The 22,961-nt window shown below is 50.2% G+C and overlaps 1 protein-coding gene and 1 long non-coding RNA gene across 3 annotated transcripts in view; one reads left to right on the plus strand and one right to left on the minus strand.

Moving 5' to 3' along the window:
• The window catches only part of KCNS1 (potassium voltage-gated channel modifier subfamily S member 1), a 27,782-nt gene extending 21,585 nt beyond the window's left edge, over positions 1–6,197 (minus strand). Inside the window, exon 1 of one of the 2 annotated variants that reach the window (XM_006132259.5) lies at positions 6,059–6,197. The gene's annotated coding sequence lies outside the window, so the exon portion shown is untranslated. Of the gene's footprint in view, positions 1–5,452; positions 5,591–6,058 lie in introns of those variants that run through there. The other variant, XM_075901273.2, reaches the window with a different exon arrangement.
• On the plus strand, positions 6,123–22,546 carry LOC112547338 (uncharacterized). Its single transcript, XR_003091064.3, has 3 exons — positions 6,123–6,258; positions 6,916–6,954; positions 13,925–22,546. It is a non-coding gene; the product is annotated as an uncharacterized LOC112547338 (long non-coding RNA).
• Positions 22,547–22,961: the final 415 nt, after the last annotated feature.

Genomic DNA, 22,961 nt, shown 5'->3' on the forward strand with positions numbered 1-22,961 from the left:
AGAGGGAGGAAAGGAGGCCAGAGTGCTGGCTTCTTGGCCAAGAGATATTAGACTGGAGTTCAGTTTCAGAGATTAAAATTTCCCCATGGACAAACAGTTTCTCAGGGTTTTCCCTTGATGGTTTTGAGCAGTGTGATGTTAAAAAAAAGTCCCTTTGTGAGGCAGAAGTGCAGTCACATGGTGAATTTCTCATCTAGCACACAAGTTACAGAAACAAAACACATCACACACAGAGGCTAAGGCCATATACCCTGTGAAAGAAGAGCAGTGATCAAAACAATAGCGAATGCTACTGTGCAGCACAATGATTGGAACGCTGATCAGACAGAGATTCCCTTACAGCACTTCACAGTGACCACGGGAGAGGAGATATTGCTGATGAGGTATTTTTCCGGCTCTGAACTACTTTTCAAAAAAAATCTCAATGTAATATCCCAAAACTTGCTGGCTTCAGAGTGGAGGTGCTGAGGCTTTGAGGTTCCTGCAAGTGCTGCCAACCTATGATTTCGCTCTGTGAAATGGATTGAGTGAGATCAAGTAATATCCGTTAATTATTAATCCTCTGAGTGTGGAGCCTGTTCTTCAACAGGGAAGGAGCAAAGAGTTTGCGATTGGAAGTTAATATGCAAGCTCTTCCCTTGACAGCTTCAGCCACATTGCTAAGCGCTGCTCACCACCACATTACACAACTGCATCCCCAGGGCATGGGCTTTTTATAACATTGAGAACTGGACATTTTTAGATTTCTAATGGGTTCATAGGTCACTGGGCAAAACATCAAGGCCGAGAGAGGCTGGATATAGCTTCTATTGGTCTCTGAAATCCAGTGAGAATGTTTTGTCAGTCAGGGAGGGATTGCTTATGTTTCTCAGTTCTAAGGCTATATCTAAACTAGAGGGTCTCAACCTTTCCAGACCACAGTACCCCTTTTAGGAGTCTCATTTCTCCTGTGGGCCTCCAAGTTTCAACGTCTCTTAAACTACTTGCTTATGAAATCAGACCTAAAAATACAAAAGTGTCAAAGCACAACTGGAAAAATTGCTTCCTTTCTTATTTTTACCATAGAATTATAACCTAAGTCAATTGGAATATAACTATTGCACTTACATTTCAGTGAATAGTATGAAATTTTAGTTTGTAAATACTTTGCTAATGCTTTTCATGTAGTCTGTTGTAAAACTAGGCAAGCAGCTAAATGAATTGATGTACCCCCCCCCCCCCCCCCGAAAGACCAGTGCATACTTCTGCTTGAGAACCACTGGTCTACACTTCAGCTTACGTCAGTACAATTCATGTCCTACAGGGGTGTGACTAACAATGCCCTTCTTCCCCGAGTGACATGTTATACTGACATAAACGCTCATGAGCATAATGCTGCGTTAGCAGGAGAGCTTTTCCCATTCGTGGAGATGGTTTATTGTGCTCCCAGAAGAGGTCTCTCCGGCTGGTGTAGAGCAGCGATTTTCAAACTTTTTTTCTCACGATTCAGTTGAAGAAAATTGTTGATGCCTGTGACCCAACATAATTTGACTAAAGTGTGGGCTCTGGGGTGGGGCTGAGGATGAGAGCTTCAACTTTGGGGGAGTGGGTCAGGGCTGGGGCAAGCTCACCTTGAGCAGCTGCCAGTCAATGGTGCAGCAGAGGAACTGAGGCAGGCTTCCTGTTCCTCCTGGCACCAGAGACCATGCTGTGCCTCAGAAGCAGCCAGCAGCAGGCTCTAGCCAATGGAAGTGCAAAGCTAGTGCTCAGGGCAGGGGCAGTGCATGGAGCCCCATGAGCGCTTCTGCCCCCCGCCCCTTACGTAGATGCCAGGCCTGCTGCTGGCCACTTCTGAGGCACAGCGCAGTCTGCAGTGCCAGGATAGGCAGGGAACCTGTCTTAGCACCCCCACTGATCACCTTGCAGCAACGAGATCCAGTGCCTGACATTCAGTGACCTGGTACTGGGTCATGACCTGTAGTTCAAAAACCCCTGGCATAGACAGAATCCTCGCCAGATGCATTGTAGGGACACAGCTCCATTGATATGGCTGCACTACTGCACCTATAGACATAGCCTACGTCTGAAGTTGAGCAGGGAGCCTGCAGCTTTTGCTACAGAAGGATCCTTTTTGTCCAGGTGGGTAATGGAATGTCTGTTCACTGAGAGGTACAAGCACAAAAAAAGCTGAAAAGGACTTTAGAAGTTTCCCTTTCCCAGGTTATGCCCATTCATAGGAATAAAATCCATAGACAGGTATGAAATAGAGGGTCTGGGAGAGAGTCTAATACTAGATTTGTGCTAAACAGCTTGGCAAAGGCATTCTTTAACTCCACTGCTTCTCTGAGCCATAGCTCCTTAAAGAAACATGCTCATCAGTGCATAAAACAAATGTTCGCATTTCACTATGTCTGGAGGAAGCTATTATCTGTGATAAGCCTCAGAGCTTAATTGCAACACTGTCTTTCCTCTCAAGTCCTTTCAAAATCAACTTTAAAAAAAATACTAACATAGGGAGGTAGTGGAGGGGATGTTACTTTTAAGGAAAGAACTGGAATTTTCATGACCTATAATCTCCATGAATAACTACCTCACAGTCCATCCGTGGCAAAGTGATGACTAATCCAGGTTCCTTCCAGAAGGATGCTGGTAAATTCAAGCTACAGTTAGTCTGTGGGAAAGAGACATATCTCAACATCACTCCTGAGCATCTGCATGCTTCCCAGGAAGCAGCAGCAGGGAGCGCCTGAACCAGAGGCCACTGAAAACAATAGAAACTTCAGTTGACTTCAGTGGGCTTTGGATCAGGCTGCGGGGGGAACAGGCCACTTGTGCAGCCTCAGAGGTTTGCTTCTGCAGTCAGGGATGTCAAAAGCATTTGAATGCTGTGTTCCATCTTAGAATTACTTTCAGATGTGATAACTTCTTGTAGTAATATCTTCTTCCGAAACAAGGAGAAATAAGCTTTTGTTTTCTCATGGATTTGGGGAGGGCTTTTTTACAGCACAATGGACAGTGAATACCAATGAGACTGTCTAGAACTATATGTAAATTTGCAAAATGTCTCCATTAGTTTAAAGCATTCATTCAAAACTCTGTACCTTAATGGGAAAAATACATTGGGATAATGCTCATCTCTTCTTGCTAAATTTACATAATGCATTCCAAGTGTTTTAAGAAGAATCACACAAATTTATTATAAATGCATCCTAAAAATGCACTGTGCATTTAAATGAACAAAAAAAAATTGTGAAGACATTCACTTTCTGAAGCAGGTGTCTGAGGCAGTAGATATATAATCTGAAGAACACCCATGCAACATGCTAAAGGAGTTTTCTTTGACAACACACTTTTTCCAAAGGGTTTCTAATACAATTTATATGTATTTATTCTAAAATGGCCCAACCCTCTTTTCTCCGAAAAAAAATGGGAAGAATTAACTATGTATGATACACTTGCTGGGAGGCTTAACACGCGAACCTCAGCCCTGAGTAAATGCATAGAGGGTTTTGGATTAACAGCTTTAGAAGTTCTGCCCAATACTGTACATGGATACTTCCCATTTACACTGAGATTAAAAGCAAATTTCCCCAACAGAAGTAATTAGCAAAGTTTGTATTTTTTAGTTTTAAAGCACACTTCCTTTCATTTTAGCTCACTCCTGCAAATTCTGTGAAGGTGTTTTTGGCAAACTGCTGCAGACAAATCCTAGAAAGGATTACATAGTAAGTGAATTACGATCCACCAGGTATGGAAGTCACTTGTGAAGGCATCCTTTGGTGTGGGGAGGGAGAAGTGCTGATTGCATTAACACATATGGCCACAATATCTAAGCTGTTCTTAGTATGGGAAGACAAATCTGCAGGTGCTGTCTGGGGGAAATGCACATTGGGTCCAGCAGCACTCATGGAATTCTCAGCAGTCATTTTATTACATGCAAAGTGCCTTTGCAGAGTCCTCCGGTGTCTCACCCTGTTTGATTTCTGTTTGTCAAAGGATGCCCAACAAGCCCCGGGGATCCTAGTCCCAACAGCTGCAGTTTGCCTTTAATGAGCACAGTCTTGGAAGGGAGAGGGCAGGGTCCCTCCAGCAATTTTTGCCTTCCTGGGCACCCTCTTTATTCCTTGGAGGCCTGTTGCGCTGAAGCCTATGGAAAGATTCCCATTGCTTCTAATAGGTTTAGCTTTCCATTGATGTGAATGGGCTTTGGGATCAGGCCCTAGGAGGTTCTCTGGTCCCAGCTGCAGAAAGCAGTCTCCCAGGAGCTGATGCCAATGCTCAGTCAGGTGCCCCAGGGCCAGGGCAGAGGTGCTCAGCCTGCTGTACTAGATGGGGATGAGCAGCTCAAGGTTTTCTGCAAAATCCCTGGGCGGAAGGCTGGGGATCCCCATCCCTGCTCCCTCCTCAGCTCAAAAAGGCTTCCTCTCTCCCTGGGGTCCCATTCAGATGCCTGTAGCTGCAAATGCACATCTGCCTCAGTGCAATGGGGAAGCGCCACCCCCTGCCTGGGGATCCCAGCATTAACTGCAGGATTCCCCTGCCCAGAGCCACCCCCTCCTGCTGCTCAACCCCTGCTCTAGACGGGAAGCAGCAGTGCTTGAGACTGCCAGTGAGACCTGGTCATGGGCCTGGGGAGGGTCTCACCACCCAGGAGAGGGGAGGCAAGGTCCCAGGCATGCGGGTCTCACCACCTGAGGGCAGGGAGGCAGGAATCCAGGCACGGAAGTTATGGGGGGGGTCTCACCACCCGGGGAGGGGAAGCAGGGACCCAGTCATGGGGGATGAGGTGGTCCCATGGGGGGGGACCCTGGCATGGAGGGGAGGTTGGAGGAGGAGTTGCGACCAGGCATCGGGGGTTAGGGGTCCTGCCCAGGCTAGAGGGGGTGCAGACCCAGGCACAGTGGTTGGTCGGAGGGCTTCCACCTGGGGGAGAGAGGCGCAAACCCGGGCATGGGGTGGTGGTGCAGACTCTGGCAAGGTGGCGGGAGGAGCGAGGCGCTCGGACCCAGGCTGGGGGAAGGAAACCAGGGAGCTGGGGGGGATCGGGGTGGGCAAGGGAGCCTGGGGGTCCCGCTTGGAAAAGGGGGCTGCAGACCCTGGCTCGGGGGGGTTGAGGGTCCCACCCGGGAAAGGGAGATGTGGACCCGGGGATACGGGGGGCAGTGCAGACCCGGGGAGGGGGGCTTCGGGGTGGATAGCAGAGCCCCGGACACGAGGGAAGGGGCTGGGTTGAGAAGCACAGACCATGGCTGGCACGAGGGGGGGATAGGGGCTCCCCGCCCGCGGGGAGGGAGGCGCGGACCCCGGCACGGGGAGGGGGGCTGGGAGTCCCACCCGGGGAGAGGGAGGCGCGCGGATCCAGGCACGGGGGAGGTTGGGGGTCCCGCCCGCCGGAGGCAGCCAGGGACCTCGGCACGGGGCTGGGATGCCACTGGAGCCTGCCGAGGGCCGGGCACCGCGTGCCGCTCCTTACCTGCCAGCCCAGCAAGCCGCAGCGGTGCGTGTGCGCTCCCGGCCCAGCCCCTCAGCCCCTGCGCCCTCTCCGGGGAGCCTGGGCAGCGCCCGGCGCCTCCATGCCGGGACCCGCGCTCCGGCTCTTCCAGCGCCCGGCTCCCGGGCCGCCCCGGCGCGCGCTGCGCTGGGGGGAGCGCGAGGCACCTGCCTGCGAAGCGGAGCCACTGGCTGGCGGGCAGCTCCGCGCTCGGCACCGTCTGGCCGCTGCCCCTGCGGCCAGCGCAAGAGCACGCGCTAGGGGTCTGGGCGCTCCGCGCTGCCCCCCTGCCGGCCGGCGCGCGCCTCCCCCTGGGAGCGCAGCAGCAACCCGCCCAGAGCCCCACGGCTGCTCGGAGCCGGTGCCCGCTGCACCACACCCTGCAGCTGTGCCGCCGGGGGGGGGGGGGTAATTAGGACAGGGGGTGCCCGAGGGAAAGTGCCCCGTACGGGGTCCCTGCCAGAAGAACCCCCCCGCTGGCAACGGCTGCCGGGTTTGTTTCGGACCGTGCACCCGAGAGAACACGCTCCCGACGCTGCCGTGTCCAAGCAGCCCCTTGGTAAGTGAACGTGGCAGCCCCAGGGGTACCTCAGAGCCGGCGAGCTTCCCAGGGCATCTGCTGGGCCACGGGGAGCCGGGGCAAGCGCGTAGGAGGAGAGGGATCCAGGGACTCGATGGCCTCCTGAGATCTCTTCAAGCCCCATTATTCTGTGACTAGGAGGCTGCTCCACAGCTCCGCGAAGTCGATGCCCGTGGCTGCCGGACAGTTTTGGATCAAGTCCTACAGGGTAAGAAATGCGGGTAGCAGGGATAATAAACTTGCATAACATGCAACCTGTGGGGGCACTGGCAGCACACCAAGGTATGACATGTGGCCAAACACACAGGCTTCTAGTGGAAAGGACAGGACCCTCACCCCCATTCAGTGAAAGCTAAATATTTGGAGTAAGGATTCCACAGGAGGACATAAAACTTTTGCCTGCTCTTGCAAAGTTAGGACACATCGTTCCCTGTAGGCACAGGTCCAGGGGATACCAGCAGGGAGAGATGTAGCATAGCCCAGCATTTTAACACCATTTTAACCCTGCTCAGACTGACCTGCCATCTACACTGAAGCTTGTGAAAACCTCCTATGGCCAGTACAGCTCTCATGAGCCCCAGCCATGTCAACTATCCCACTTCAAGTCACTGGGCTGCCTTTACCACCCAGGGCAATCTCTGTGAATTAGGAGGGCCCAGCAACTGTTACCAGCCACAGGCTATATCAGAGGTTAGTTACCACGGTGGGAGGAGCGGGGGAGAGGAAAAATCTTAGTGCTTCACTAAGTGAGGATTGGGGGTTACATACGAATGCAAAGTGGCGGTATGGGTCTGAGAATCTGTTCAGGTGATCTCTACAAGTCTGGCCTATGTTAGGGATTTTATCCATGTCCTCTTTGTTCCAGGTCTGGTGGCCGGTTGCTTCCCTCTCTTGCCTTTTCGAGGTTAGACACAGTTTTCTCTTATTGCTTTTTGATTAAAAAAGTATTTGTGTTTTCCTGATAGTTTGAGGGAACCTCTGATTCCTCCTCCCTTATGTTTCAGACACAATTATTATTTTTAGTCTCTGTGTAGTGGCTCTTTGATGTCTCTGTAGTGGCTCTGGGATAGTGTCAAGGGGTCCTAGTCAAGGCCCCGTGCTGCTAGGCCCTGAACAGGCATGCAATGAAAAGATGGTCCCTGCTCTAAAGGGCTTACAGTCTAAGTAGTTTATGCAGAAAGTCGATCTCTGTCAGTCTCCTGGATCACGTTTTTTGTGCCATCTCTCCTTTTTGTGTGTGAATTGTGCTTCATGTCCCACTGGTCCTGGATTGTAGATTTGGTGGGAGCCTGTTTGGGGTTTGCATGTTTCACTCTGCTGGGTTAATCAGTAGTGTGATAGTTCTGTGTAGCAGAATGAGCTCATTCGTGTAAGCAGGGGTGGTGGTGTCTGTGTGTTTCCCTGTGTCAGTGTGGCTGTGTGTTTCAGTGCACTTGTTTACATGGGAATGAGGCAGCAGGGGGAAGGATGTCTTCAAGGGAGGCCCCAAAAGACAAAGAGAAATTCCTCTCTGCTGTGATATGAAGCAAAAGTTATTTATTTTTTATGGTAATTAGGGATGGCTCAGCAGCCTGGAAACTGGGGAGGAAATGTGTGTGAATTCATCTGAGCAGAGAATCCCAGAATAAATAGGTGGCTGTGTAATTAATTATGGTGGCAGATTTAGTGATTTCCCCGGTCCTAGGAGTGGGGTCAGGGATGTATTTTAAATTCTGTTTCTGCAGCATCTCCTGTTTGCATGATAGTCAAGTTGTATTTTCTTTTTCCTCCAAATATTTTTCAGACAGCCATTTTATTGGAGAGGAAATTTGCCCTGAGGGTCCTGCTTTCTGACCCTTTGAGGGAATGCTCCATATTTAGTCTCTCTCTCTCTCTCTTTCCCTCACATATTTAGCTGTAAAATACACACTGCCCATCAGTAGCCTCTGGTGCATTTACTTAAAATCCACCGTCCAGCAAAGATAACCAGCATTGACAAGAGTCCAGCATACACCAGAACTTCAGAATGCCCAGAATGAAACCTACCCCCTAACTTTCTTTCTGTCGCTGACAGATGAGGCAGTGACTCTTGTGGAGAAGGACTGGTCCCTCACTATTTATTTATGGAGAGTCATCAGTGCCCACAGGGCTTTGTGGCGAAGTGAAAATGTCAGGAGGAAAATCCTGGCTCTGTTGAAGTCAACAGGATTTTTGCCGTCAACAGGATTTTTGCCATCAACATCCATGGGGCAGGATTTCATTGCAAACCATTGGCCCAAGGAATTTGCTGTCTGAAATCAGGGACTCTGGAGTGCCGCAAAGGACACATCTTGCCTTCATTTGATCTTTCTAGCTAAAGAAGGGCTGTGGGTTCAGGTTTTGAAGGGCCACTGGAATCCTGGGCATTTCTTGATACTTTCTGTTGATACCAGCTCCCCAGTGGACCCTTTGGCCATAAAGCAATGAGGAAGAGGTACATTTGGGGTGAGAGTCACTCCTGTGCAGAAGGAGGGTTTAACTGGGACTTGAGGGTTTAACTGGGATTTAGGTGGTGCACAGGCTTTGTGCTGGGGTGAAATTTCCCCTTGCTGCACAGATTCAGATGTTGGAAAGAACATTCTCCTTTGGTAGCAAGCCAAGATCTGAGCTCTTCTTTCCACAAGGCCCTTTCACCCTACCCCACAGGGATCTTGCAGTGAGCAGGACTCAGATACTTCCATATTCAGACCCTTTACGCTGACAGAGTCAGGTAAAAGGGGCCACCGTGTCATGGAGGGGCCCCTCTCTATTGTGAGCCCTCTCGGTTTGCATGCTCCAGCTGCCACTGTGTATAGCAGCACGGTGCGGGTATGTGCGCTGAGCATGGCTTCTGAACTAACTCAGGTTGATGTGGGGATGGAAATAGGCACAAAAGCAGGTCAACTGAAAATGCCTTATTATCTCTGCCTTGTAAGTCTGTCCCCTTCTTTGAGCATACAGGTGTCTCTCTTCCCACCAATGCCCACTGGGTTTAAATGGGTACACCTGTGCATAGTCAATCCCCTGCTCAGAACTGAGAAGTCTTTTTCCTCTGTGTTCTCTACCGTTTAGAAGCACATCACAGAAGCAGGGGTAGTCTGCAGCAAGCAGCCATCGCAGGAATGCAGTGAGTCACTGCACAATGCACTTGGCTTACGTCGGCTCTCTTGCCTCTCCATAGCCGATGGTAATGTAGCAGTAAATAAATACAGGAGAGAGGATAAAAATGAATCTAGTGCATCTGTATGACTCCTTTCTGCACAGAAAGATCAGATAGCACTTCCCAAGTGACAAACTGACCTACCAACTACACCCCAGGGAAAAGCAGCCACTTCTGGGGCTAAAGGCCCCAGCATGTAGCTCCACAACCCAGCAGTTTGAGACAGGAAGTGAAGAAGGACCCTGGAACCAATTCAAAATGCAGGAAAAGTTTGAGGCAGAGAGCAATCACCAAACTGGCAGTTAGCACACTGGGTTTTAACATCTAGGTCAATGTTTCCCAATTTTATTTGGCCGAGGAACCCTTTTCAGCTTTTCAGAATTTCAAGGAACCCCTAGGCTTGTCAAGCAAAAAAAGAAAAAAAAAGGGTGGGGGGGGGGGCGGGAGGAGAGAGAGACCCACCAATTCATGAAAATCACATTCCTTCCCTGAGACCCCCCACCTCCCTTCTGTGAGGCCTCATCCGCTCTGTTCCCCTCCTCTCCATCACTTGCTATCCCAAGCCCTTATACCTGTCTCACCCTAGTGAGAGTGAGGTGTGGGGTGGGAATGAGGGATTTGGATGTGGGAAGGGGTGAGAAGTACAAGCTCTGGGAGTGAATTTGGATGCAGGAGAAGGGGCTGTTGGCTTGGGGAGGGGGCTCTAGGCTGGGGTGTGTTGGGCTCAGGTGGAAGGTTGGGGTGCTGAGCAAGCCAGGGCTTGTGGATGTGAGGGTGCAGGAGTTTGGGCTGGATATGTGAAGGACTCAGGGCAAGAAGGTTGTGAGTATGATGGGCTCAGGACACAGATTTGTGATGTGTGGATGGTGGAGGAATGTTGTGGCAGAAGACTGAGGATGTGGGAATGCAGGAGTTTGGGGATATAAGAGGCTCAGGACAGGAGGTTCCAGTGTATGACAGGCTCAGCTTTGGGGTCAGGTGGTGCAGGAGTGTTATGATGCTGCAGCCAGATGAGGGCTTGGCCCCAATTGGGAGCTTGTTGGCCCGGCTTCATTTTTAAATAAAATATGTCAAACTCAAAGGCTACGTCTGCACTGGCACCCTTTTCTGGAAATGCTTAAAACGGAACAGTTTTTTTTCCGTTATAAGTATTTCTGGAAAAACGTGTCTACATTGGCAGGATGCTTTTCCGGAAAAGCACTTTTTCCGGAAAAGCGTCCGTGCCAATGTAGACATGCTTTTCCGGAAAAAAGCCCAGATTGTCATTTTCGCGATCGGGGCTTTTTTGCGGAAAAGACTACTGTGCTGTCTACACTGGCCCTTTTCCAGAACAGTTTTTCCGGAAAAGGACGTTTGCCTGAACGGGAGCAGCATAGTTTTTCTGGAAAAACACTGACAATTTTACAGTAGATCATCATTGCTTTTCCAGAAAAGCAAGCAGCCAGTGTAGACAGCTCGCAGCTTATTTCGGAAAAGCGGCTGCTTTTCCGGAATAAGTGGCCCAGTGTAGACACAGTCAAAAGGTTTTAGCATTGTCTTTATATATGAGAGGGGTGAGGAACCTGTTTTGAGTCTAAGGTCGCTGACCCACTGAAAAGTCATTTGGGGCCACACAAGTGAGATGCAAAAAAAAAAAAAAAAAAAAAAAACCACACTCCTCCAAAAACCCCCAAGCTTCACTAATGTGGTCCCAAATGTGCTGGTGGGGGTAGGGGACAGAGTGCTAGTGGGGGCTGGGGCTGGGGCTGGGGCAAGGGTGCTGCTGGGTGGAAGGATGCTGGCTCAGGTGGCAGGGTGCTGGGTCAGGCAGGTGGTAGGGTGTTGGGGTCAGGGACATGGTCCTGCTGGGCACTAGGGTGACTGGCAGGGTGCTGGGACAAGGAACAGGGTGCTGCTGGGTGCTAGCGTGAATGGCAGGGTGCTGGGGCCAGGGCCAGGGTGGTGCTGAATCCTGGGGTGTGAGGCAAGGTGCTGGGGCCAGGGCGGTGCTAGGGTGGATGGCAGGGCTGCCAAGGAGCAGGATAAGGATGGGGTGCAGGATCTGGGAAGGAGGTGGGAGGCGGAAGGGGTCAAGGTCTGGGTGGTAGGTAGGGTGCAGAAGCAGGCTAGATGTAGGGTGTTTGGCCAGGGGGAGGGTGCAGGAGCAGGAACAGATTGGGGGAAGGGTGTCTGGCTACGAGGGAGGGTGCAAGGTGGGAACTTGGGTAGGAATTGGACCTCCCTGATCTGGCACCCTCTGGACCTGACTGGTCCCAGATGAGGAATTTTTGGACCGGGGGAGGTCATTTCAGGGCTTCTGGTTTCTCCCACCCCTTCCCCACTAGGTTTCTTTGCACCTCTATCCCCTGCAACCCAACTGATCTGCCCACCCCTGCTGGTTCCCTGCACCTCCCCCAAAACCATCCCCCACAATCCAAGGAAGTTCAGCATCAGTTCCCTGCAGTCCCTCACAGCCCAGCTGAGCCGCTCGTCTGTTCTGTATGCCCTCCCCCATCCACCTCAGCCCAGCTGAGCCCTGCTCTGGTTCCCTGCATGCCTCCCCCACAGCACAGCTGAGCCCCGTTTCCCTGCACCTCTCCCAAGCCCTGCAAAACTGCTGAGCCAAGAGCTGATTCCCTGCCCCTTCCTCCCCTTGAGTCTAGCCTCGGTTGCCGGCTCCTCGCGGAACCCCTAGTTTTGTTCCCCAGGGTTCCGTGGAGCACCAATTGGGAAACACTGATCGAGGTGTAAATAATAGTCCCTTTCTGTTGAAGAAAGCTAAATTAGGGCAGAAGCAGAGGTGGCATTTGTTAGTGTTCTCAGCTTGCAACAGCTGGGCTGTGTACCAACAGACCAGTGTGCCCTCCTTGTGTTGCTGGGAGCCTTTTCCACAAGGGACTGCTTGCACTCTGTAATGATGGGGAGTCACTCTGGAAAAAAAAATCTGCACTTCTCCCACCATCTGCTGCCTGCTGACAGACTTGTTTCTCCCCGGGCCATCATCTAGACTTGCTTCATTGTCTCTTGGGGGTGTAGACAGGAGGCATCCCATGTGCCAGGCTGTGAAACTGCAGCTTGCCGAAGACAGCATATTTCAGGCCTTGCACAGTGAGCTGCCTTCTTCAGGCCCTGAGTTTAATGCCCCATCTGTAAGTGCAGAAATGCGTGAAAGAGGCAAATAGCCACACAATGGGCTTGTCCTCAGTCACACAGAGTACCTGTGGTGGAGCCAGGGACAGCGCCCAGGTCGCCTGACTCTTAGTGCACTAGCTTACCCCTCACCCAGCCATCCTTCCAAGCTGACAGAGATCAAGCCCTGGTTCCACTGACGTCAGTGGCAAAACTCAATAGGGCCAGAACTAGGGTTTAAATTCAGCTAGCACTGTCTAGAGTGGAGCTCCAGTACATATATTTAAACTGGCTGAGGCCCCAAGTCACAGCACCTCCCACCAGGGGGGCTCTGGGAAATAGTCTTTGGGAATTTAAACCTTGGCTAGGACTAAGTGCATTGAAGCCTCCAAGGTGACCTTGAAACATCAACGCTGCAAGGATTGATTACCATAAATAAATGGAAATCCCGCAAGCATCACTAGCCAGGAAATGGAAATAAGCTGGAAAAAGCCACAAACCTTAATAAGTGCTGGAGCCTTCACCACACAACCCTGCTGGCTCCTCTCTGGCCTGCCCCAGTGCTTTGGGCCATGTAAGGTGCCTTCAGTGTGATGACGATGATGATGAAGATGATGGATCGCATTGCGCTTAGTGGTCAGTTGCAAGGAGATCGGTTAACGCAGAGAAATCAGAGTATTACCAGAAACCACAGGAGAGGCCATCAATACATCCATTCAGGCTCTCTCGTCCGGGTTGTCTAGGAGAGGCAGAGAGTCTGCTAGCAGCAATGATATATCTCTTCTTGTAGTAAAAATACTGAGATGCGATGGGCATGGGACATGATTGGTCCTGGCAACTGACAATAGCTGTAATATGGATCACAGGGCCATAAACTTTTCCAAAGTCTGAACCATTTTGTATTCTTCCTCTTCTAGTTCCAAATGCATGACATCCCTAGATACTTACTGCACTTCCTTGCTTACAGTAATAACAATCATGTATCTTTCATTGCCTTTATTGCCACAAGCGTTTTATCTCGTTTGAGAAATATGTTGATTGCAAAGTCTACATCTACTCTCCATTCAGTCTACCTCTCTCATTTGTTCTTTCTTGCAGTGGGGAGCAAGGAAGGGAGCCCGCCAGTATCTTTGAAAGCTCATGGCTCCCACTTAGGCATCAAAATAAGAGACTAGGAGTAAAATTGTCAAAAGCAATTCTTGAGTGTTTTAGAAGTCTTGACTTCCATTTTCAAAAGGGGATGGAGGAACTTAGGAGCTCTGAGTTCCATTGATGTCAATGAAATTGGGTTTCTAAGTCACAAGCATTTCTGCAGATTGAACCCCCTCCCCCCCCAGCTGCAAAATCAGCTATTTGCTCAGCTCTGTCTGTAGGCCTATGGAATATCCCCAGGCAATGTTCGTATGACTCCAGGTGCAAGCAATGAAAATCTCACCTCTCCTCACCCAGTTACTCTGTTCATAGCCTAAGGATGCCTATCTGTGATGATGCAGTCTGATATTTCAAAGATTATTAATTGCTAGTTAATTGTCTCTGATCCTGATATTTGGCAAGTGGGAAATGCCCCAGTGGTTTTATGTTTTCAATAAGCTGCTATCTTCTCTTCCAGGGTTGCCTCCAATTAACTTGGAGCTTGACTGTATGTCTGCAAACAGATTCCGTTACAGTCTGAAGATTAATGGAGCCTCCCAGAGCACAAACTCCAAGAAGACAGTCTCAACTCTTTCCCCCTGGATAGATTTTGTCTTCAACCCTCACTTGCGCCTCCTACAGCAAATTTTCAGGGGATTCAGAGCTGGTGAAAGATGTCCCTTGTGGATGAATACCTGCAGGATAAAGGCACCCTGAGTGCAAAGGTTGAACTAGCTTTCCCACCCATCGCTTTCTCTGCCTCTGAGCTCATTGGAGCTAGAGACACTGCATCTGGGGGAGAAGGGAATTCAGACTCCGTGGCCACTTCTCCTTGCCACTGTCACTGCCCACAAAATGAAAAAAGCAAAGGGGAAGCAGAGCAGGGAGGGGGAAGAGAGGATGAGAGCCCAGTGTACTGCTAGCCCAGCAAAGATCCCTACCCCCAAGTTTCCTTTGTGAAAGGAGCAGCAGAACAACTGCTGGTGAAGAAGAAGATGCAGGGAAGGAATATGACACTGGCAGACCAGGTGGCAGCTCATGCCAGAGTCCCCATGTCTCAAATGAACACTGGCAAATACATAACTGTATCCAGTCTGGCTCACCTCTGTGGCAGTTTTGTTATAGACTCATGGACTTTAAGGCTAGAAGGGACCAGCATTCTCATCTAGTCTGGCCTCCTGCACATCGCAGGCCATTTGTGCCTATAACAGACCCTAACCTCTGGATGCATCCACTCATGATAGTTTAAAGACTGCGAGTTACAGAGAACCCTCCATCTACACTAGTTTACACCTGCAGGTGATCAGCCCCCTTGGATCTTTTCCAATCTGACTTGGAGGGAAAATTCCTTCCTGACCTATTGTTAAAATAGGTATTAGAATTATAATAATGGGTGTAGTATTTAGACTGTATTGGTGCTTGTGAGTTGCTGCCTGCATTAATCTCCTTACAGCATCTGTCTCCCATATTGTAAGGTAATAATTAAGCATTTGTATTGTAAGCCCCTGTCACTGTGTAACAAACTCACCAGACGGGAAAGAGATGTTAAGCAGTGTGACGTGCTGATCTCCCACAGAAGTGCTGCATATTAGCCAACAAGGAAGGCCCATTGACACCAGGCGGACCATTGTGGAACATTAAAGAGGTCAAAGACTCTGTTGCTCTTCCTCCCCTTCTCCCCCCCCCCCCCCACTGCCACCCCCCTTGCCATGGAGGTAAGTCAGGAAAGTGGATTCCTCCCATTAGCTGAATTTGGAACTCAGGGCACATGTAGGGAAGGAAGTGAAAACCCCTCCCCAGAAGGAATGGTATCTCTATGCTGCTTGGACTCTAGGAGGTGTTTTCTAGATATAATCAAAAGAACCCCAGTGCTTCACCTGGGTTAGTAGCCCTAAAGGATATATACAGCTTGCTTATTATAGAAGCGGAGCTGACCCATCCATAGGGCAGTTGGGGCAGCTGCCCCGGGTCCCATGCCTTGGGGTCCTCTTGGTGGCCATCCCAACCATCCTATGGAAGGGACAGTCCCCCACACTGATGTTAGCCCACAGGGCCCAGAGCAATGTGGGGGATTACTGGCAGGCCTGGTGTGGAGCGGAACAGGGGTGGAAAGAGATGGGGCAAGGTTGGAGCAGGGTTTGGGGGAAAGGGTGGTGTGGGGGCAGAGCAAGAGAAGGAAAATTGTAACTCATTTGTGTGTCTGTGTATCATTTGTGCTTTAACATGATAAATAACTCTTTTATTTACTTTCCCTATTTAATCTGTGTACGCTGAATTATAGGACTGGCTACAAGCATTATCTCTGGTGTGAGATCTAAGTGCCATTGACCTGGGGTAAGTAATCCGTCCTTTGGGACTGGGCTATGACTGTGATTCTTGGTATGAGGAACCACCTGTCACAAAAGGTAAGTTTACCTGGGTAGAAAGATAAAGCAAAGTACCAGAGGGATTGCTAGTGACTTCATGTTAAGGCTGTTATAGGGCCTGAGGCATTCACACTTGATAGGTGAAATGTAAGGCCAGGTCTACACTCGGGGCAATGTCAACCTAAGCTATGCAACTCCAACTATTTGAATAGTGTAGCTGAGGTCGATGTATCTTAGTTTGAATTACTGCAGCATCCCCACTGTAGGGGGTCAAAGGGAGAAACTGTCCCATCGACTCTCCTTTCTCTTCTCGACCCGGTGGAGTATCAGAGTTGATGGGAGCGTGATCAACAGTAGATTTAGTGGGTCTTTACTAGACTCGCTAAATCCACCCCCCAGGAGATTGATCCCCACAACGCCAATCTCCCAGTAAGTGTAGACAAGGCCTTAGCGTGGCACTCACCGCCCATTTGGAGTTTGTACCCTGCGTCTTACCAGTCAGCCATGAGGTTGGGACTCATGCTCCTGAGCCTCTGCAGGACAGCTTGACAAGGAGGACTCAGCATCACCTCCCAGCTCTCTGCAGAGCCCTGGGCCCAACGCCAGCAGGTAGCTGTATTCTCTGTAGGAATCCCAGGACTGAAGAAGATCAGGGGCTACTGGGCTAGGCTGCATAAGCAAAGCAACATCAGGAAGCAGCAGAGCAGCAGCAGTATGCGAGGGGTAGGTGAATGGAGGCTAGTCGTGATGTTCCCCATGTGCTGCTAGTTGAGTTTGCAGGGTGAGTTGTCAGCTGCTGGCTGCCCTGGGCAAGGGCCATGCTCTTACTAATCTTAGTTTGTCTGCTGACAGATCAGTTCTCACTTCATGTTTACATACCCCAAACAAGGTTTGGTGAGAGCTCCATAAAAGAACCCGTGTGCCAGCAGGGACATGACTTTATGGCATTGTTACAGCAGCAGAAGGGGGCTCTTCCAGAGAGGCAGCAGGGACTCTGATGTCCCTGCTCCGTGACAGGGCTAAGATAGCTGCCCCCTGCTGCTGGAGATTGCCTTTGAACCCGGTGGCTTGTCAGTTCTGCCTCCCTATCTGCAAAGCTCCCCTCAGAAAGCAGGAAAGAAGGAATTTGCTGAAGCCTAGTTTAGTCCATTTGGAAAAGCCTCCGACAGCCGGGAGACCCCTGCTGAGAGCAGCAAGACAGAGCCTGCAAATGCCTGGCAGCAGGCTGCAGGTACTCGCAGACAGCATCAGCTGTGTTTCTGTGGAAGGCTGACTAGTTCTTCCCAGGGGTTTTGTCTCAGGCCTCAGATGCCTCTCCCTGTGGCTGGTCATCACTCAGCCTTCACACAGAACACAGCCTTGTACCCAGGTGACTGGTTTCTAGGGGGCTGTTTGATGGGTCTTGGGTAAGGGAGTTGTGGGAGACCTCTTGCCATGGACACATGCTCTAGGGTTTGGTAGTTGGGGCAAGGATCAGGCAGTGCTTAAAAGGGTGTGCAGGGGCCAGGGCTGTAAGGGGTCACAAGCAGTGTTCCCTCTGATTTTTTCCATAAATGTAGCTATGTGCATCGAAGCATGTGCAGATGTGCACCACCTGTAGAAACACATGCTGTGGGCTTTGTGCTAATCCGCGGGGCGGCATTTGAGTGTCTCCTGAGTGGCCGCCAAGCGCTCGGCTTACAGGGAATGCTGGTCATAAGCCCAGATAAAGAGACAATTACACATCAATATTGAACTGGCTCTTTAAACCCTATCTTACCAAAGCAGACGCTAGACACCCCACTTCCCTTTTCTCAGACGGCTTTAGGGGAGCTTCTCCTGGAAAATGTAGGAGGCTCGGATGCTACGAAGGGAGTCAAGCAGGGGTGTTGGGGAACTTATCCCTGGAGGGGGTTGGAAAGCTGCAGGTTTTGGTAGCTGGGGGAGAGGAGCACAACCCAATAGGGGGAGACAGGGAGATGGTGCTGGGAGTCAGACACAAGAAGCAGGAGAGGAGCAGAACTGGGGAAGCCCAGTCCCCCAGTGCATCTATGGCAATGCTGTGGTGGCCACAGAGTGTGGCCTCCTGAGCTTCACAGTGTGACCCCCACAGTGTGTGATGGCTAGCCCGGGCTGCCCCATTGCACATCCCTGCTGAGCGGCGGTGGGGAGGGAAGGTAGCTCAGACTACTTTGCACTGGGATTGTAATTTCAATGGTGATTGTTCCAGGTTTTCTCTGTGTGCTGAAACCCAGCTCTGCTCTTTAACTATTGCCAAATTCCAACCAAATGTCAGTTCCAATCTCTCCTGAAATCTCCCTTCAGTTCAGTGGTTTCCCATGTGAAAAAGCCCAGCAGAAAATTAACATCAAGGCCTGTTAGAGCCAGACTATCCCAGCTACAGCCACGTTTGCTCTCTCTCTCTCTCCCCTCCTGTTTTTCCCATGCCAGGTGCACCTGCTTTCATTCTACCCCTTGCACTCGGGACAGTTTCCCAATCACACTGACAAATCAACATCCCTCTTCTCTTCCCAAAACCACCTGATTGCCCGCCGGTCCTGAGGCATCCCTCCCCACTCCCATGGTGTTTGTCTTGCCCTGCAAAGTTGGGGCTCTGTGGGGCAGGGCCGGCTTATTGGCTGGATGCCTTTCACACATTGTGCTCTTACAGTGCCATAGGGCTGAGATTTTCAAAGACTTCTGCAGGCCTTAGGCACCCAGCTCACACTGCAGTTCAACCAAAGATGTGCACCTAACTCCTTTTAGTTTCCTTGAAAATTAGAACCTGCCTACATCAATAGCAATCACCACGATATTCTGTTTCCAGTCCTCCCTATAACGAGAGCTGTCCTGGATCCCCACTGTGACCCAAACTTTAGATCACAACCCCCCCATCCCCAGTTGCTTGACTACAATACATTTGTCCTTCTACCCAGCTCTTGGTGTCTGAGATGACAATGGCACTAGAGCAGGATTCCCACAGGCAGAAGCACAGGTCTGAAATAGGTTTGGCTAATGCCTGTCTTTGGGTCTCTGACACTCTTCCTGTCCGCAAGATGGCTTGAGGGCTTCCAACAGGAAGCCTTTGCAAAAGATGCAACAGGCTTCGTGGGCAAATGAGAAAAGCATGTTGGCCCTGGACTAGCCTGTGGAGTCACTGAGTTGCCATTTGCAGACCAACCTGCTCAATGAACAAGCTGGCAAGAAGATGAATGCGCCGATCATTCAGGTCTCTCTGACTCACTCCCCTGGACCGCGGAAGGCTGCAAAACTAACACAGATGGGAGGGAGGCTATTTAGCAGCTTTTGTTTCTCTACACTGAATGGAGCTCATTGATGGGCTCCTTTCAACATCTGGAGCGGGCTTCATCAAATACAGAATTTCTCCGGCTGTACAAATGGCTTGCTTGCTTGTGAGATGTGTTTTATGAGGCTTTGGGTTTTGAGTGGCAGAGGAGTCCTGTACAGTCTGCTAGAGCTGGTATAAAGACGGGAGCAGAAATTAGACCCAGCTGTGCATGTGACACATATGGACAGGACCATTTGTTTGCCTTCACTTGCTCCCAGTGCCCACAGGGGTGACCCAGCAGAGAGGGACCAGTGGAGTCCTGGTGTTCTTTATCCCTCTCCATTTCCCCGGCCACGCCTCCCATGGTTGGTTGGAGGTGGAGCATAGAGTCTGCAACACTATTTCTGTGCTAATCCTGAATGCCCTTATGTAGAGGGAATTGTCAGGCAGGGACTGTGACATTATCTGATTAAAAGGTGGCCACTGTTCCATAGCTGCCACAAAACTTGTGCCAAGCAGGGCACATGGCCAGAAACGGTTAAACAATCCCAGGCCAAATGACCCATATCTGTAAAGGAATGTGTAAGGTGACCCTGTTTTCTTATGCTGAATACAGAACACCTGGTAAAATTACTCATATTGAGGCAAGTTCAATGGCAATCAATCAGAACTCTGCAGTACAAATGGTCTAATTAACATCAGGTTGGCTGAGCCCCTGTTAAAAAGAAATACAGTGTTGCTGGAGTCTTTTCTATTTACTTTCTTATCTTTGCACAGGGTATGCACGGGAAGCTGTGACACACACACACATTCCCATTCAGCTCTCTCACGCAGGGAGGGAGGTGACTGACCTGCCCAGTACTCTCCACCCTCCATGCCTGGCTGGGCTCCTGGGACAGACTTGCCTCTCCTGGTAGCCGGTACTGTGTCTTCTCAAGGCAACATGTGGGGGCACCTAGGTCATAAATTTGTCAGTTTTCACACCAGAGCATGGCCAGTGCAGCCTCTCAGCACTTTATGGGAGGGAGGAGGTGCAGGGAGGTGGGGATGGGGGTAGGGATGACCTGGCCTGTGTACTTGAAAGGTGATCTCATCCCTCCCTCCCCTTCCCCAATCCCCCATGGCTGGAAGCAGCTTGTCCCTTCCTGCCTACACAGTGTGGAAAGGCAGATAACATCCCCAGGCTGCTGCTGGCCACCAGCATAACCCAGCCACCTCCTGTTCCCTGGCTACAGTGCAGGCAGGAAGGGGTTAAGCCTTAAGGATGGCTAGAGTACCAGGGCCCAGGGAACCCGGCTGCAGGGGCTTCAAGGAACCAGGCCAAAGTGGTTCAGCAGGGGAGGGTGCTTAGGGGACAGAGCAGACCCACATGTCCTGGGGGCAGAACTTAGAGTGGGGACAATGTGTGAAGAGGGGACTATGCCCTTGCCTGGGGCCTGCTGTGGAGCCTGCAGAGTTGGTGCACAAACAGGCTGGAAATAGCTTCCTCCCTGCCAGGCCAGCGCTGTGCGGGGCTTTGGCACATGCAGGGCTTGGTTTCTGCTAGGCAGTGCCCTGGGCTGTAGGGAGTTGCGCTTTCCCTGAGTGCCAGCCCAGCCAGCAGCAGTGAGGGAAGGAAGGAGCCTGCCAGCCAGGGTGTTGGTGAGCTGTATGATCCGGCCAGGGGTTGGCTGTCCACACAGTGCTGGGAGCAGGGCACGGGATATGGAGGAGCAGCAGGGCTGTGAGGGGGGAGTATGAATGGGCACAGCAGGGAGAGGGCAGGGAGAGGGGAAGCATGTAAAGGGTCGATGGGTGGGCAGCAGAGGTGACACGTAACCAGCCACCCCCAGCCCACATTCACGAACCACTGCAGCAAGCCAGTGCTGGCTGGAAACCGGACAGCGGGTGAAGGGGGCCTGCTGGCCAAGAGGAGGCACCACAGCAGCCACCAGCAGGGGGAGTGGCTGGCCCCACACACTGCAACTGTACCAACCACCAGCCTTGGATTCCCAACCCCATCGTTAGCCACTGGTCCGCCTGCACACATTCTCACCACTGGAGGGGTGGGCAGCTGGCAAGAAAGGATCTGGCCAGCAGCAGGACCCACCAGCACTGGAAGGAGAGAGAAAATATGGGACAATTGGCCCATTAAAAAAAAAAAAAGGTAGAGACACCGGCAGGAGGCTTAAAAACGGGACAGCCGGTCACCCTAGGCATGTGAGAAAAAGTATGTAAACAGTAATTAAGGCCACTCAATGCTTATTAGGCTAGAGCTTTGAAATGCAAACCTGTATTGTTAGGAATTAGAAGTAATGCTAGTTCTACGTGTTTACTTATATAGATGCCAACCATGTTTGTAAACAGACATCTCCTGGCTGTCACTAGAATTGTTGAGTCAGAGATCAAAAGGGAATATTAACATTTAGATTAATCTTGATTGAGATAATGTCATTGTCAAGATGTCTCTTTAAAGTTTGTGATAAACTGCTTAATGGATTAATTTACCTTATTCCAATTACCTGATGTGGTTATAGCAAAAGACTTTTGTGTTCTTCCAGGCCAAGGGGCTGCTGGAAGTGTATAAAGGCCCTTGGGTCCTGATCCATTTTTGTCTCATGTCTGCTTGGATGCTCCTGGGGGAAGTTGCAAGCCATAACAAATGAGATCCTAGGATATCCCGGGGCCCCTTTAAAGCAGTGTTTCCCAATTGGTGCTCCACAGAACCCTGGAGAACACTGCTTTAATGAATACTGACTTAGGGTCGCAAATCTACTTGAAATTTCATACTGAGGAAACCTAAGCCACAACGATTGAGATCCCAGTCAGTGGCCGGAACCACCCTGGATATGGATTTTTAACTATGACCATCTAAATTTCAAAACCTGATTACAAAGGGAGACAGCTGAACTGGAATTCATTTGCAAATTCAATGCTATCAATTTAGCACTGAATAAGAATCTTAGCTGGTTAAGGTATTACAAAGACAATTTCCCCTCTCTTGATATACACATTTCCACATCAACTGCTGTGAATGAGCCACTTCCACCCTGACTTCATAGAATTATAGAGTGGGAAGAGACCTCAGGAGTTCATCGAGTCGAGCCCCCTGCCCAAAGCAGAACCAACCCCAAGCAAATCATCCTAGCGAGGACTTTCTCAAGCTGGGACTTAAAAACCTCTAGGGATGGAGATTCTACCACATCCCTAGGCAACTAATTCCAGAGTATCACCACCTTCATAGTAAAACAGTTTTTTCTAATATCCAACCTAGATCTTCCCCACCTTAATTTGAATTAGACTTGATTAGCCTCATTTATACAAGCACCCTCTTTCTTTTGTTGTCCTTCTATATACCAATGCCTATGTAAACTGCACTCCAATTTCTGATTAAGTGGATTTTACCCTTTATAGCTCATGCCCTAATAAATCTGTTAAGGGTATGTCTACACTTGCACCCTCTTTTGAGAGAGGGATGCAAATGCAGCTGAGCAAAATTGCAAATGAAGCGCAGATTTGAATTTCCTGCACTTCATTTGCATAATCACAGACCGCCGCTATTTCAAAATAACAAACGCTGTGCAGACATGGTTATTTTGAAAGAAACCCCTTCTTTCGAAATAACCAATAAACCTCATTTTTTGAGGAGTAAGGGTTATTTCAAAAGAAGAAGTTTCTTTCAAAATAACCGCATTTACACAGCATTTGTTATTTCGAAATAGGGTATTTCAAAATAGCAGCGTTCCGCGATTATGCAAATGAAGCACGGGAAATTCAAATCCGCACTTCATTTGCAATTTCACTCAGCTGCATTTGCATCCCTCTTGAAAGAGGGTGTAAGGGTAGAAATACCCTTAGTTTCTAAGGTGCCATAGGACTCCTTGTTGTTTTTACAGATACAG

Source organism: Pelodiscus sinensis, chromosome 17, assembly GCF_052426305.1.
Source record: "Pelodiscus sinensis isolate ZL-2025 chromosome 17, ASM5242630v1, whole genome shotgun sequence".
In the NCBI taxonomy this organism is placed as follows: Eukaryota; Metazoa; Chordata; order Testudines; family Trionychidae; genus Pelodiscus; species Pelodiscus sinensis.